Source organism: Mixophyes fleayi, chromosome 5, assembly GCF_038048845.1.
Source record: "Mixophyes fleayi isolate aMixFle1 chromosome 5, aMixFle1.hap1, whole genome shotgun sequence".
Lineage (NCBI taxonomy): Eukaryota > Metazoa > Chordata > Amphibia > Anura > Limnodynastidae > Mixophyes > Mixophyes fleayi.
Window position 1 is genome coordinate 168548264 of NC_134406.1, and position 14259 is coordinate 168562522.

The following is a 14259-nucleotide window of genomic DNA, read 5'->3' on the forward strand; positions in this document are numbered from 1 at the left end:
ATAGGGAGCAACTGTGGATTCTCCTAAAACGGCCTCCCCGCCACCGTTTAGGAGGAAGAGTTTCCCGGTTTCTTGGGACAAACTCTTAGCAGGTGTCCCGGATCTCCACAATACAGACACAGGCGTTGTTTGAAGCGTCTCTCCCTCTCTTCAAGGGATAATTTAGAGCGTCCTACTTGCATTGGTTCGTCCACAGGCAGGATGGGATTTTGGAACTGGGGTGCTAGCCGTGGTATGAACCGTTTGCCAGGAGAGGGTTCCTGCGTGCGCTCTTGGTAGCGCAAATCCACCTTGATGCACATGGAGATGAGAGAATCTAACTCAGCCGGGAGTTCTCTGGAAATTAACTCATCCTTAATCCGGTCCACCAGACCTTGCCAAAAGGTTGCCACCAGTGCTTCGTTATTCCATTTTAACTCGGAAGCCAGGGTTCGAAATTGAACTGCGTATTGCCCCACGGACAGGTCACCTTGGCGGAGGTTTAACAAGCTGGTAGCTGCAGAAGCAACTCTTCCGGGATCATCGAAGACTTTCCTGAAAGCTTCAATGAAAGAGTTGGAGTTATTAAGAAGTGGACCCCCTTGTTCCCATAAAGGTGAGGCCCAGGCAAGGGCTTGACCACTGAGGAGGGAGATGAGAAAAGCTACTTTGGTGCGTTCTGAAGAAAAGGCCCCTGGGTTGCACTCAAATTGGATGGCACATTGGTTCAGAAAGCCCCTGCACTTCTTGGGATCACCGTCAAACTTTTCGGGTGTCGGGATGCGTACACCGGAGGCCGCTGTAGAGACCATAACCACACTGGATGCTGTGGATGCCGCAGAGGTTATGGCTGGTGTAGCGGGTGCAGCATTCTGAAATGTATCGAAGCGGGTAGCAATCCCTTGGACACATTGTAGAAGATGCGCTTGGGCTGCTTCTTGTTGCTCCACTCGTTGAGCCAAATGCAGGAGTAGGTCACGAGCAGACGGTTCACCAGACCCCTCCGTTGTCATGGCCAGAGTATACTGTCACGACTGATAGTGGGTGTATGACTGATAGTGGGTACCTGCTGTTGTTGGCGCAACTCAGAGGAAGGCGCGGAGTCTAACGTGCCCCTGGTATTCACCAGGAACCCCCGCAAGGAAGTATGGACTCCGCTGCAGGGACACGCAGGTCGCGGCCCTTCCTAGAGTCCACAGCGAGATACAAGGGGGTGTCAGACAGGCCGGTTCAGCAACGTTCAGGTAGAGGAGGTACAAAGGGAAATCCAGAAGGATGGTGAGGCAAGCCGAGTCAGTAACTTTCAGGGAGCGCAGTACAAAGGCAGAATCCAGATAGGGGTGGTCAAACGGTCCGGGTCAAAAGGGTCACAAGCAGCACGAGGAATGTCAGGAACAATACAGCAACTGGTACACACAAACGCTGGAGACAGGAAGACCTGATACTCTGGCACTGATTAGAGGACAGGAAGAGGTTTAAATAGTGTGGGGATCCAATCAGCATCAGCGCTGCAGCGCTGTCATGCCTGCCGCCGGGAATCACATAGCGTCCCGTTGCCTAGCAACGGGGCGCGTCATACTGCTAGGAGATGGATGGCAGGGGGGATCCGGAAGTGATGCGTCTGGTTGCATAGCAACCAGACGCGCGGTCAGGCAGTCAGGCGGCCGTGCAGACGGCGCCTGACAAAAAGTATCTCTATGGTGATGAGAAAGAGGCTCAGAAACTCTGCTTCCCAATGGCAAGTTTAATTTGCTTTCTAACATGAAGCCACTAAAAGAAAGGAATAGTGAAAACGAAGAAGTATAGTTTCATCTTACATGGGAGAGAATGCTAGATATAAGGAGGAATTAGGAAAAATGTAAAGTGCCATGCAAAATCTTCCCCCTTTTACAGCTATATCCTATTGTTAATATTTCTGACTACACCACAAAACAGTGACCCTCCAGCAAAAGAGATCTTAAATTTGGTATCCCCTCCTTCTTACAAACAAACTCTACTGGAGGCACAAGTGGACTTCAACATGCAGTGTCTAAAACTCCAGTACTTGTTGTAGCACATACCCCAGCAGGAGGACCCTTTACTATCCTTCTGGACTCCACTAGGAATCCAAATAATGGGTCCACAAACTACATGTCCCCTGGACGCCAACTGACCTAAGGGATATGGTAAAGGGTCTGCCTGATCTATCCCTCATCTGCATTACTTTAGGGGGTTCAGCTGTATGCCAATATATGAAATATGCCCAAGCTCGGCCTCTATTTTATTTTGCTTACAAAGCTAAATGACTTCCTGGCTGCTCTATAGCCAGCCCATAATGATTATTTAGTTTAAAAAACAACCTTGATTTTACATTTTAGTCTATGTAGTAAGGTGATTGAAATGCAGTTAAAATTATATACAATCATTTTTGAAGCATTGATGTGACTGTAGGGACTCACAGAAAGTGAGGACGCTTGAGCTTAAATGATTTAATCAAAGTATGAAAAAATTCTATTATACTCCATGAATTCAGATTTGTACTGGTAAGGACAAGAGCTGACAATTGTTGCCTTATGTACTGGATTAGGGTGCATGAGTTTGGAATTACTGGGAAAGTTCAAGTGTAAATATATATATATATATATATATATATATATATATATATATATATATAATGCAAACACACAGATGAAGAGCATAGATCTGAAGGTACATTGTGCAAAATGTGTTTAGTGTGTAGATATGAATCGGCATGCCGATCGAGCCTTTTTTTGTGGAGAAATTTTGGATACTGTGTACCCAGCCTAAGTCCAATCCACCCACTTTACTGGTCAAGTAATAAACTACATCTGTAAGAAATTAAGGATAAAGCATAACTGATTTCCGATCAGATACCTTGAAAAATGGTTTGGACAGGGTACACCTGGAGCTGGTTAGCAAAGTGAAAAACTGAAGCTGTAATCAGCAGGGAGGCTAAGCCCTCCTTGCCTTAAATACTAGTATTGCCCAATCAGGAGACAGACAGTCAGGTCAAAGGGATCAGCCACAGAAGGCTGCCTAATTAATTTATACCTATTGTGCCCGGCTAACCACACTTGCCAGGATGCGACGCTAATTAACTGAGCATCCTAGCCATTGCACTAGTGACAGCCGGGACGAACAGGGAAGAGGTGACGTCCCGCCTGTTGCCTTGTCAGCCGGGATCCGGCCCGAAGACAGGCAGCGTGCCACCGCGGCTTATAATACAGAGGCTTCTTCAAACCCAGGTGTAAAGGCCCATATAAGGTACTGCTGGCCTCTCATACAACTTTCAAGTGTCAAAGGTTGATTATATGGATCCACGCTTCACAGTACAGGAAAACAACAACCCTATTAAATGCAAAAACAATACATTTACAGCATGTCTGGCCATAGCTGAGCCTAAGCCAAATTTCCCTCCCCAGTTTCAGTGTCTGGAATCCTATCTCTTCTAAAGGAGAGACATTCTCTAAAACACAGGAAAGGAAAAAAGGATAGGATAATGTTTTGTGGTGTAGACTGTACATTTTACAGGAAATACAATAGTCCCCATCCTACCTCCACCTAAGTCACTGTGGCTGAGGATCTGCAACAGTGCATCAAGAGGATTTGCCACTACAATAAAATTGCTGGACTTTGTAGCACATTATTACCATTGTCTCCTTTCAATTCCTATCTAGCTATCCTGCCAAAACCCTTAACAAAACTACATTTTTGATATGTGCTCACTTGCCTTATTATTCGCATTCTAAGAAACGTACAGCGATGATGCTTGTCCTGCTCACTTGGACAGACTATTGCCAATACTTATCCAGCAACCCAACAGATTGTACTAATATGACAGAAACAGCAAGTGGGGAGGAAAAGAGATAATGGGCTCAATTAGCCACTTATCACTTAGCAGAGAAACATTGTCCAGAACGGATGGTTCACACGTTGCCAGGCCCTCCCCTCCTCACCACCAAGCCCCATAACACCTGAATTGGTTGCCAGTGAGGTTAAACGTCTGAACAAGAGATATCTCATCATGTTTTACACATTAGAACAGAAGTGGAAAAATTGCATCAAGGTGAACCCTGGAGTTTATCAGGTTGGCTATGCTCTAAATAAATATGTTATGATATCTTGATGTCTCTTTGTGTTTGTTTTCACTTGTTCTTACTTTTCATGTTTATCAAATGCTGTCTTACTCACGTGGGTAACAAAATAACTAAACATTCTGTACTAAACTTAATGCACAGAAAGCAAGTTTACATTATGTATACTAATGTAAATAGGGAAAAAAATACAGTAACAAATTTGTGTATGGCTTCATGAGTATTAATATTAGCTTTGAAGTTGAGCTGGAAAAGGCAAACAAATACGGACTCAAGCTGTACGCCTCAATTTTATTCAAGATGCTAATCTTATGCAAGTCGAACTTTTATGTGGCGCAAATAGACTTGTGTCCAACTCTAAATATACAAGACAAAATCCCCCAATGAGCAAGCACAGAATAATAAATTATAAATACAGCCATCCAGACTCAGATCAGTACAGACATTGCTGGAAAGTTTAATTGGCAGATTGGGAAAACACAGGTAGTTTAACATAATCTTCTTTTACTTCTCTCGCAAAATGCCACCCCAACCTAACTTTTCAGTTGGGTGGATCCTTTAACAACATAATACATATAAATATTCATGCTTATTCATGCTCTGACCGTCGCCTCTCTTCCCCCCTTATAACCTCCTCCTCACCTTTGGCATGCGGGCAGCAGTTGGAGATGGCTGCACGTTAGATCAGCTCTGTGTCTTTCCTCCCACACAATCATCTGTTCACAATTATAAAACATCTAAAAACTTGTGAAGACAGTGGGAAATTATTGTGGGGGTATAAAGGAGTGTCATCATCACTCCAAGGTCAAGGCCATACCATCTATCCCTGGCTCATCTGCATCAACTGACCTACTGTGTACCGACCCGGCTTGTCAATTAACCCTTCTCCTGCTGAATCCCTGGCTTATCTGCACCATCTGATCTACTGTGTACCAACCCGGCTTGTCAATTAACCCTTCTCCTGCTGAATCCCTGGCTTATCTGCACCATCTGATCTACTGTGTACCGACCCGGCTTGTCGGTTGGCCCTTCTCCTGCTGAGTCCCTGGCTTATCTGCATCAACTGATCTACTGTGTACCGACCCGGCTTGTCAATTGGCCCTTCTCCTGCTGAATCCCTGGCTTATCTGCACCAACTGATCTACTGTGTACCGACCCGGCTTGTCAATTAACCCTTCTCCTGCTGAATCCCTGGCTTATCTGCATCAACTGATCTACTGTGTACCGACCCAGCTGGTCAGTTAAGCCTTCTCCTGCTGAATCCCTGGCTTAACTGCATCAACTGCATATAAAACATTATTTTATATGCCATTTTTTTGTTTTTCCTGATTGTACATTTACATGTAACTACTTTTTACCTGTTATTATTCTACTATTTATATGCCTTTATCTTGTTTTTCCTGATTTTATATTTACCAGCAACTACTTTTACCTATTATTATTCTTGCCTATTTCCATTGTCCTTATTACCTCTCCTTCTATTATTCCTTGCCTTCCACGCCCTAATTGGTTATTGTCCTCCATCTTGCTATTGTCTCCCTGCTTATTCTTACCTGTTATCCGCTGTCCTTATTATCTTACTGTTCTGCAATCATTCTTACCTGTTTTCATTGTCCTTATAATCTCACTGTACTGTTGTTCCATGCCCTCCATGCCCTAATTCGTTATTATCTTCCACCTTTTCATTGTCTTCCTGCTATTGTTCTTACCTGTTTTTCACTGTCCCCACTATCTCACTGTTCTGTTACTCTCTCTCCCTACTATGCCTCCCCGCTCTCACTCCATACCCATACTCTCCCCCCGCCCTACCTATCCTGTTCCTCCCTGCCCTCCCCCACGCGCTGCTCATCTTGCTAACCTCATCCCCATTTCCCCCCTCTCCTCTCCCCCTTTCTTCTGTGCTCTCTGGAATGCCAGATCCGTCCGCAACAAGCTGACTGCTATCCACGACCTCTTTCTATCCAACTCCTTTAACCTTCTTGCCGTTACTGAAACCTGGCTCTCCGATTCTGATACTACTTCCCCCGCTGCCCTCTCCTATGGTGGCCTCTCCTTCACCCACTCCGCCAGGCCTGGTGCCCGCCCAGGCGGTGGAGTTGGCCTCCTCGTCTCCTCCACCTGTACTTTTCATGTTATGCCCCCTGAACCCTCCCTCTCCTTCTCCTCCTTTGAAGCTCACTCCATCCGCCTCTTCTGCCCCATCCACCTCCGCGTCACTGTCATTTACTGCCCTCCTGGCCCCACCTCCCTCTTCCTTGACAACTTTGCTAGCTGGCTTCCTCACCACCTCTCCTCCGATCTCCCCTCAATCATTCTCGGTGACTTTAACATCCCCATCGACAACCTCACCTACCCTGCTTCCAGCAAACTGCTCACCCTCTCTTCCTCCCTTGGTCTCACCCAATGGACCTCCTCCTCTACCCACTGCCTTGGTCACTCCCTTGATCTTGTCTTCTCCTACCTATGTAGTCTCTCCGACTTCTCCATCTCTCCCTTTCCTCTATCCGACCACCATCTCCTCTCCTTCTCTCTCTCCTCTTCTCCTGCTCCCCTCCCCCTGCCCAAACCTACTCTGTCCATACGCAACCTTGATGCTCTTGACCCTGCCTCTCTGTCCTCCTCTCTCGATACCCTCCTTTCTCCCCTTTCCTCTCAGGCCTGCCCCAACCAGGCGGTCTCCCTCTACAATCACACCCTCACCTCCGCTCTGGACGCGGTCGCCCCTGCCCACTCTGTCCACCCCCGCTGCTCCAAACCCCAACCCTGGCACTTCAAATTTACCCGCTTCCTCCAAAAATGCCCCCGTACCGCCGAACGTCACTGGAGAAAATCCCGCTCCCTGGCTGACTTCCTCCACTTTAAATTCATCCTTTCATCCTACAGCTCTGCCCTCTCACTCGCTAAACAATATTTCTTTAAATCCCTTATCTCTTCCCAGTCCTCTAACCCCCGCCGCCTCTTCGCCACCTTCAGCACTCTCCTGGCCCCCTCTCCTCCCTCCCTCCCTCCTCCCTGACTGCCTCCGATTTTGCCTCCTTCTTCTCCTCTAAAATCGAGGCCATCTGACTTGAAATCTCCTCCTCCACTCTCTCTTCCACCCCTCCCACTCTTCCGTCCTCCCCCCCCAACCACCTTCCCCTCCACTCCTTTCGTCCCACCACCGGCGAGGAAGTCCACTCTCTCATTTCATCCTCCCCCCCCACTACCAGTCCCCTGGATCCCATCCCCTCCCACCTTCTTCGCTCCCTTTCCCCCACCACCTGCTCCCACCTCGCTCACCTCTTTAATCTCTCCCTCTCCACTGGCATCTTCCCCTCCTCCTTAAACATGCTCTTGTATCCCCCATTCTTAAGAAACCTAATCTCGACCCCACTTCTCTCTCAAACTATCACCCCATATCTCTTCTCCCTTTTGCCTCCAAAATTCTCGAGAGGCTCGTCTGCAGCCATCTCACCTCCTACCTTTCTGAATACTCCCTACTTGATCCTCGCAAGTCTGGTTTCCGCCCCCTCCACTCCACTGAAACTGCCCTGGCTAAAGTCACCAATGACCTCCTCTCTGCTAAAGCCAGGGGCCACTTCTCCCTTCTCATCCTCCTTGACCTCTCTGCAGCCTTTGACACCGTTGACCACCCCCTCCTCCTTCACAGCCTCCAGTCTTTCGGCCTCTCCGGCCCAGTCCTGTTCTGGTTCACCTCTTACCTTACTCACCGATCCTTCTCTGTCACCACCTCTGGGTCTCTCCCCCCTCGTCCACCCTTCCAGTTGGGGTCCCTCAGGGCTCTGTTCTGGGACCCTTACTCTTCTCTCTATACACCTCCTCCCTGGGTGAACTCATCAGCTCCTTCGGCTTCAGCTACCATCTTTACGCCGACGACACTCAACTATACCTCTCCTCTCCTGATCTCTCTCCCTCCCTCCTCTCTAGGGTGTCCACCTGCCTCTCTGCCATCTCTCCTGGATGTCCTCTCGATTCCTCAAACTTAACCTTGCCAAAACTGAGCTCATAGTTTTTCCTCCCTCTCATACCTCATCCCCTTCTGACCTCTCCATCACTGTCGACAACACCTCTATCTCCCCTGTCCCCCAAATTCACTGCCTTGGTGTCATCCTTGACTCCTCTCTCTCCTTTGGCCCCCACATCCTCTCTCTTGCTAAATCCTGCCGCTTCCAGCTGCGTAACATCGCTCGCATCCGGCCCTTCCTCTCCCAAGATGCCACCAAATGCCTTATCCACTCTCTGATCATCTCCTGCCTGGACTACTGCAACCTCCTCCTCACCGGCCTCCCCCACTCTCATCTCGATCCCCTTCGACCTGTTCTTAACGCTGCCGCTAGGCTTATTTTCCTTTCTCGCCGCTCCTCTTCTGTCTCCCCCCTCTACCTAGCCCTTCACTGGCTCCCATTCCCCTTCAGAATCCTCTTTAAGCTCCTCACACTCACCTACAAAGCCCTCGCCAACTCCACTGCGCCCTACATCTCCACCCTCCTCTCTATTCATGCTCCATCCCGCCCTCTCCGTTCTGCCTCTGACCATCGCCTCTCTTCCCCCCTTATAACCTCCTCCCACGAGCGTATCCAAGACTTCGCCCGCGCTGCCCCCCTCCACTGGAACAAGCTCCCTCCCTCCATCAGGACTTCCTCTAATCTCTCCAGTTTCAAACGGGCCCTAAAAACCCATCTTTTTCTTAAAGCCTTTCTGTCTCCCACTTAACTTCCTACCTTATCTTCTGCCTCCGTCCCCCTACTCTCCCTCTCTCCCCTGCGTCTCTCTGTCTGTCCACCCCTCCCCTTAGATGGTACGCTCCTCTGAGCAGGGCCATCTCTCCTCCTGTTTCCACCACTTCTAACTCTGCTCTCCAGCTACTTAGCGCTCCTCCTCGAGGGTCCTCCACCCCACGTCCACTCTCGCTCCCTCTTCCCTCCTGGGGGTCTCCCTGTCTTCCGCGCCCTCCTTCCTCCTTCTTGTGCCCCGTCATTTGCGGATCCTACCTCCTCCTTCCCCGCCTTCTCTAGCTGTGCATTGAGCTTACTGAGTTGCTGTGCTTACTGTTTATTGTACTGTGCTGTCTCCCATTGTATTATAATTTGTTTGCCTCTGTACGGCGCTGCGGACGCCTTGTGGCGCCTTATAAATAAAAATTAATAATAATAATAATAATAATAATAATAAATAATGACTCAAGATGACAAAAACACAAAGCTGCATGTGAGTCAAAAACTAAGTAAAAATATAAGCAAATTTGCTTCTAGTTTCAATGCAATGAATTTATATTTTTTCTTGCAGGGGAAATAATCGCTGCTTCTGCATGTAGCGCACAAATACTGGATAGCTTTATTTTTACAGTGCAATTTAGCAGGTGAGCTAGAACAAACTCCTCTCAACTCTAAATCTATCCGTACATAATACCGACACAGATTGGTTCCCATTCCCACCCTTTCAATGTTTTGACAGACCTACTCACAGAAATGCAACATGATTCATTTTTTTCATGAGGAAGAGAACCAAATGTTGTACTACAGTAAACTAGAATAATCAAATATGAGTATGTTAAAAAAAGCAAATTTAATGATGACTTTGCAATTCACTATTTGTTTCTGAAAGTTTTATTAACTAAGCCATAATTGTTTGTCCTTGCATGGCTTTGTGTACACACACATTGTCTGAGCGTATCTGAACCATCTTCTGCTCTTCAAATGTACTGCTAAATAATTCTTAAAACCGTGTTCCCATTCACTTCTATGGATATCTAAAACTATGCTCAGAGAAATCTGGATATGGTTGTAGAAATAAAACCACTTTGAGAATACAACATACTTACCTACTTTCGCAAAGCTCTTTCCGGGAAAGGGGTGTGACTGGAGGGCGGGAGGGGCGGGGCACAGCCAAACGCGTCATTTTGCCCCCCCCCACCCGCTACGAAAATGCCATATTGTCGCAGGGGCAGGGCCAAAATGACACGATTCACCGCAAATAGCGTCATTTAGTGGTGGCAGTAGCGGGATGCGGAAGATTTGCCAGCTCTCCCCGGAGTCCGTGAGACCCATCCAAATTTCGGGAGTCTCCCAGACATTCTGGGAGAGTTGGCAAGTATGGAAAACAATAATAAATTGTAATAAAGAATCAGCTCTGCACAATAATAATATCTAAAATTTCACCTGTCAACTATATGCTTTCTTACTTCATCTCTATCAGCAATAGTCTGAATATATGTCGGATATCACTTCTTAAAATACTACAAAGTGCCTGCAATTAGACAAGTAGTTGTATGCAGAAATCATCAGCCTCAGGGGGGAAATCTAACCATGCAGTTATCAGTGGTACTATGTACCACCCACATCTATTATAATACTTCACCCCGCTCAAGCTGATATTAAAGGGAAGTGATTCTTTTTTGTTTTGCGGTGGTGCTTTGCACACATTCCCTGGTCTTTGCTTTCCTACAGCTTCAGCAAATATTTCTTTTGAAAGCTTCTTGGTGTTCACATTAAACAATTTTCTTTAGAACAATACTTATCAGAATGTACAGTACCTATACCTATAGGAGCGGATAAATATTGAATCTGAATCTTTATAATATGGCATAAATAGCTTGTTATTTTAAATGTGATTTTTTTCTTAATGTGTTACAAAAATACTTTGCTTTGATAGCCCATCTATAGCAGAGAGGGAAACATTAAATTGGTGGAGATCAGCTCATGCGGCCCTCTAGCCTTCAAAGGGGCAGCGCAGAGGAAGACGTGAGAGTACAATGCACTCCCTCCTCCTGCAGATATGACCCGTGACCTCCCTGCAATGTGAAAAAGGAGGTCACATGACGCGGATGTGGGCTGTTCCCTTTCTGGTAAGATCGGGAGCAGGCGCCAGGCGGGCTGCAGGTGTAGGGTAAACAGTTGCCCACCGCTGGTCTATAGACATTATAACAATCACAGTATTTTAACACTTCTTTATTCCTGTCTGCAACGTAATAAATGTCAGAAAGGGGAAGGGGAGAGTTATACATTCTGTGGACAGGCAATGTATATGAAGAAAATTAGTTTATACACATTGCTATATTTCATACATCTGTTACATCTGTTACATTGAATAGATTATTTATTTTTTTAGCAAATATATAGTTTTCTTTCAGCCAAGTACAAATGTACTTAAATTGGGACTGCAATATTTAGTTGTAATCATCAATCTTAACATTAAAATTTACTTAAAATCTGTATAAAGTCATGTCAGATGTTTTACTCAGACACAGTCACCAAGGTAATACAGCAACTATTCAATGTGCATGAAACATTGCAACATACTGAAACTGACTGTATCAGTAAAGACATTTCAACATACACACCACAACAAAGTTTAAGAAAGTTTAAGAACATTGCTTGCCATTATACATTTACTATGCCAGCAATCTACAAGGGGAATCAAATGATATATTTGTGAGCCATGGCTACATTTTTAACACCTAAAGGCCAGAGTCATCAATGCACGCATACCAATCATTTGTTTTAAACTGCACATAACTCGGCTCTGCATACTCTCGAAGTCAACAAGGAACGGATCTAATGATACTTGTGGTGATGACTACGGGTGTAGGTTTACTCTGCTCTAGTAGATCAGACACTGCGGGATACGTACAATATCTATGTGGAATATAAAATATCAAAAGAATGCACAGGAAATTATATATATTTTTTTTTCAATTAATGTTTTTTAAGCTTATTTTTCTTCAAAAACATTAGGGTGTACTTAATATCTACTGTACATACCAGACATTTCTACCGTTGCTCCTAATTGCAAACATATTATAGCATGCATACCATACTAACATAACGGGTGGGGTACGGTATCCCGATGCTTGGGATACCGACACCGAGTATAGCTACAAAAAAAAAAACATGAATAGTTAAATCACGGCATAATTAAAATGTACCCTTACCTTGACACCGACGGAGGACATTACCGAAAGAGCTGCTGGCGCTTGATTGTGACATCAATAACGACAGCGATGTTTGACGCAGCATAACCCTAACCCTGACGTTAACATACCTCTTGAAATGTACATGTCGCTGTCTTCGGTGACATCAAAATGAAGCTCCAGCATCTTCGGATTTTACAGCAGTCACATAGCAAGTCTTTCGATAATGTCCTCCGTCGGTGTAAAGGTATGTGTACATTTTAATTCTGTGCCTATACTCTGTGTCAGTATCCGCAGCATCGGGATACCGAGTACCACCGGGCATAACTAGGACTCAGGACTTAGACTAGAACTCTAGCTGGTGCAAGAGATACGCAAGAAAACCAGAGTACTTCTGTGTGCACCAGAGTTTGACTTGGATGTGGCTGCATGGGAACGCCCTTACTGTACATTCCCCACCCCATTCCCTCCCTGAAATTGTAGACTGTAGTAAATGTCGTTTGTGCTCGAAGATGACTTTGACGTGGCTACATTCCGTTGCGTATCGTCTGGTTCGGCGCATACGCAGAGTGATTCTGTTGACAATACGCACACAATTGGCAGATACGTTCCTTAAGGGCTCAAGCCCTAATAAATGTCCTAATTACTTTATTGTGTGTTAATATTCTATATAACAGGCAGGGACATTGTAATTTAGACTATATTATCACGTCCACAGCAGCTTTCACATGCATTGAAAGCTGCTGTGGGTCTTATAAGCCCAAGGGGTATATTTACTAAACTGCGGGTTTGAAAAAGTGGAGATGTTGCCTATAGCAACCAGATTCTAGTTATTTATGTAGTACTTTCTACAAAATGATAGCTAGAATCTGATTGGTTGATATAGGCACCATCGCTACATTTTCAAACCTAGTTTAGTAAACATATTCCCAAAGAGTATTTCCCTTCAGTGGCAAAAATACAAAGCTATCCCATAGATGCCTTTCACACCAAGGGGTAAATGCATTAATGTCAGGATTCTTCAACTCCGACGTGTTCAGTGTCTTCGGCGATTAAATTTAAAGCGGCGCTGCATTGTAAAGGGAAACTTCCCTTTACAATGCAGAGCCGCTTTAAATTTAATCGCCGAAGACGCTGTACACGCCGGAGTTGAAGAATCCGGACATTAATACATTTACCCCCAGCATTCTTAATCATGGTGGTGAAAGCCAGAAGTACTCAGGACCTATGACTGAGCTACTGGTATAGAGTTTAGGGTGCTAGGAGCATTAAGGTGACACTTAGAGATCATTATGTTTTTGCCTGGATTAGGGTTAGAACTGTGGGACCATTAACCTAGATTGTGGTTTCTCATGTCTAATTTTAATGTACCCCCAATGGGTCATATATTGAGTTAACACCATAGACACAAAGGGGCATATTCAATTGACGGCGGGATCGCCGAAAATCCCGCGCTCGAAAAATATTACCGTTAATAGGGTAATATCTCGCTGGATTTCAGCTCGCAGCTCCCTGAGCTACGAGCTGAAGTCCAGCGAGTAAATTACCGTATTGACGGTTTTCCGGTGATCCCGCCGTCAATTGAATATGCCCCAAACAGTACTAGAACTCACCATAATACATAGTATGCATACAACTATGGTGTTTAAGATACTTTAAGTTCAACTTATTGTTACAATTCCTTGTATGAACTACAGAGAAAACAGAAGTGTTTGAATAAAACAAATTAGGTTTATTAATGCAAATATACAAGGAAGCCAATATGTGCAGGAAAATCTAAACAACAACTAAAGCTAACAGTTAAAGCAATGATATGTTTCAGACATATTGCAAATTAGTTCATAGCAACAATAGTTCCAGGATATCAAGGGATAACCACAGTACAAGGTAGCAGATCAACCAGGTTTGAGCCACGAATGCAGGAAGTGGTTAATGGTTCAGTCTATAGCAACACAGAACAAGCAGAGCCCAGATCAAGCTGCAAATCTGGATGGGGGAACACAGTGAGCACAGGTAAGTCCAATGGAGCAGACACCATGAACCTGAGGCTAGACAACAGGCAGTACCCTAGTAAAGCCAATGGAGCAGACCAGGCAAAGGGTCATCCAGGCAGCAATATGCATAGTCAGGGTCACAGGCAAAAGGGTCAATCTAGGCAGCAATATGCATTGTCGGGGTCACAGGCAGAGGACAAACCAAAGTAACTAACTGGAGCAGCATCATCATCATCACCATTTATTTATATAGCTCCACTAATTCCGCAGCGCTGTACAGAGA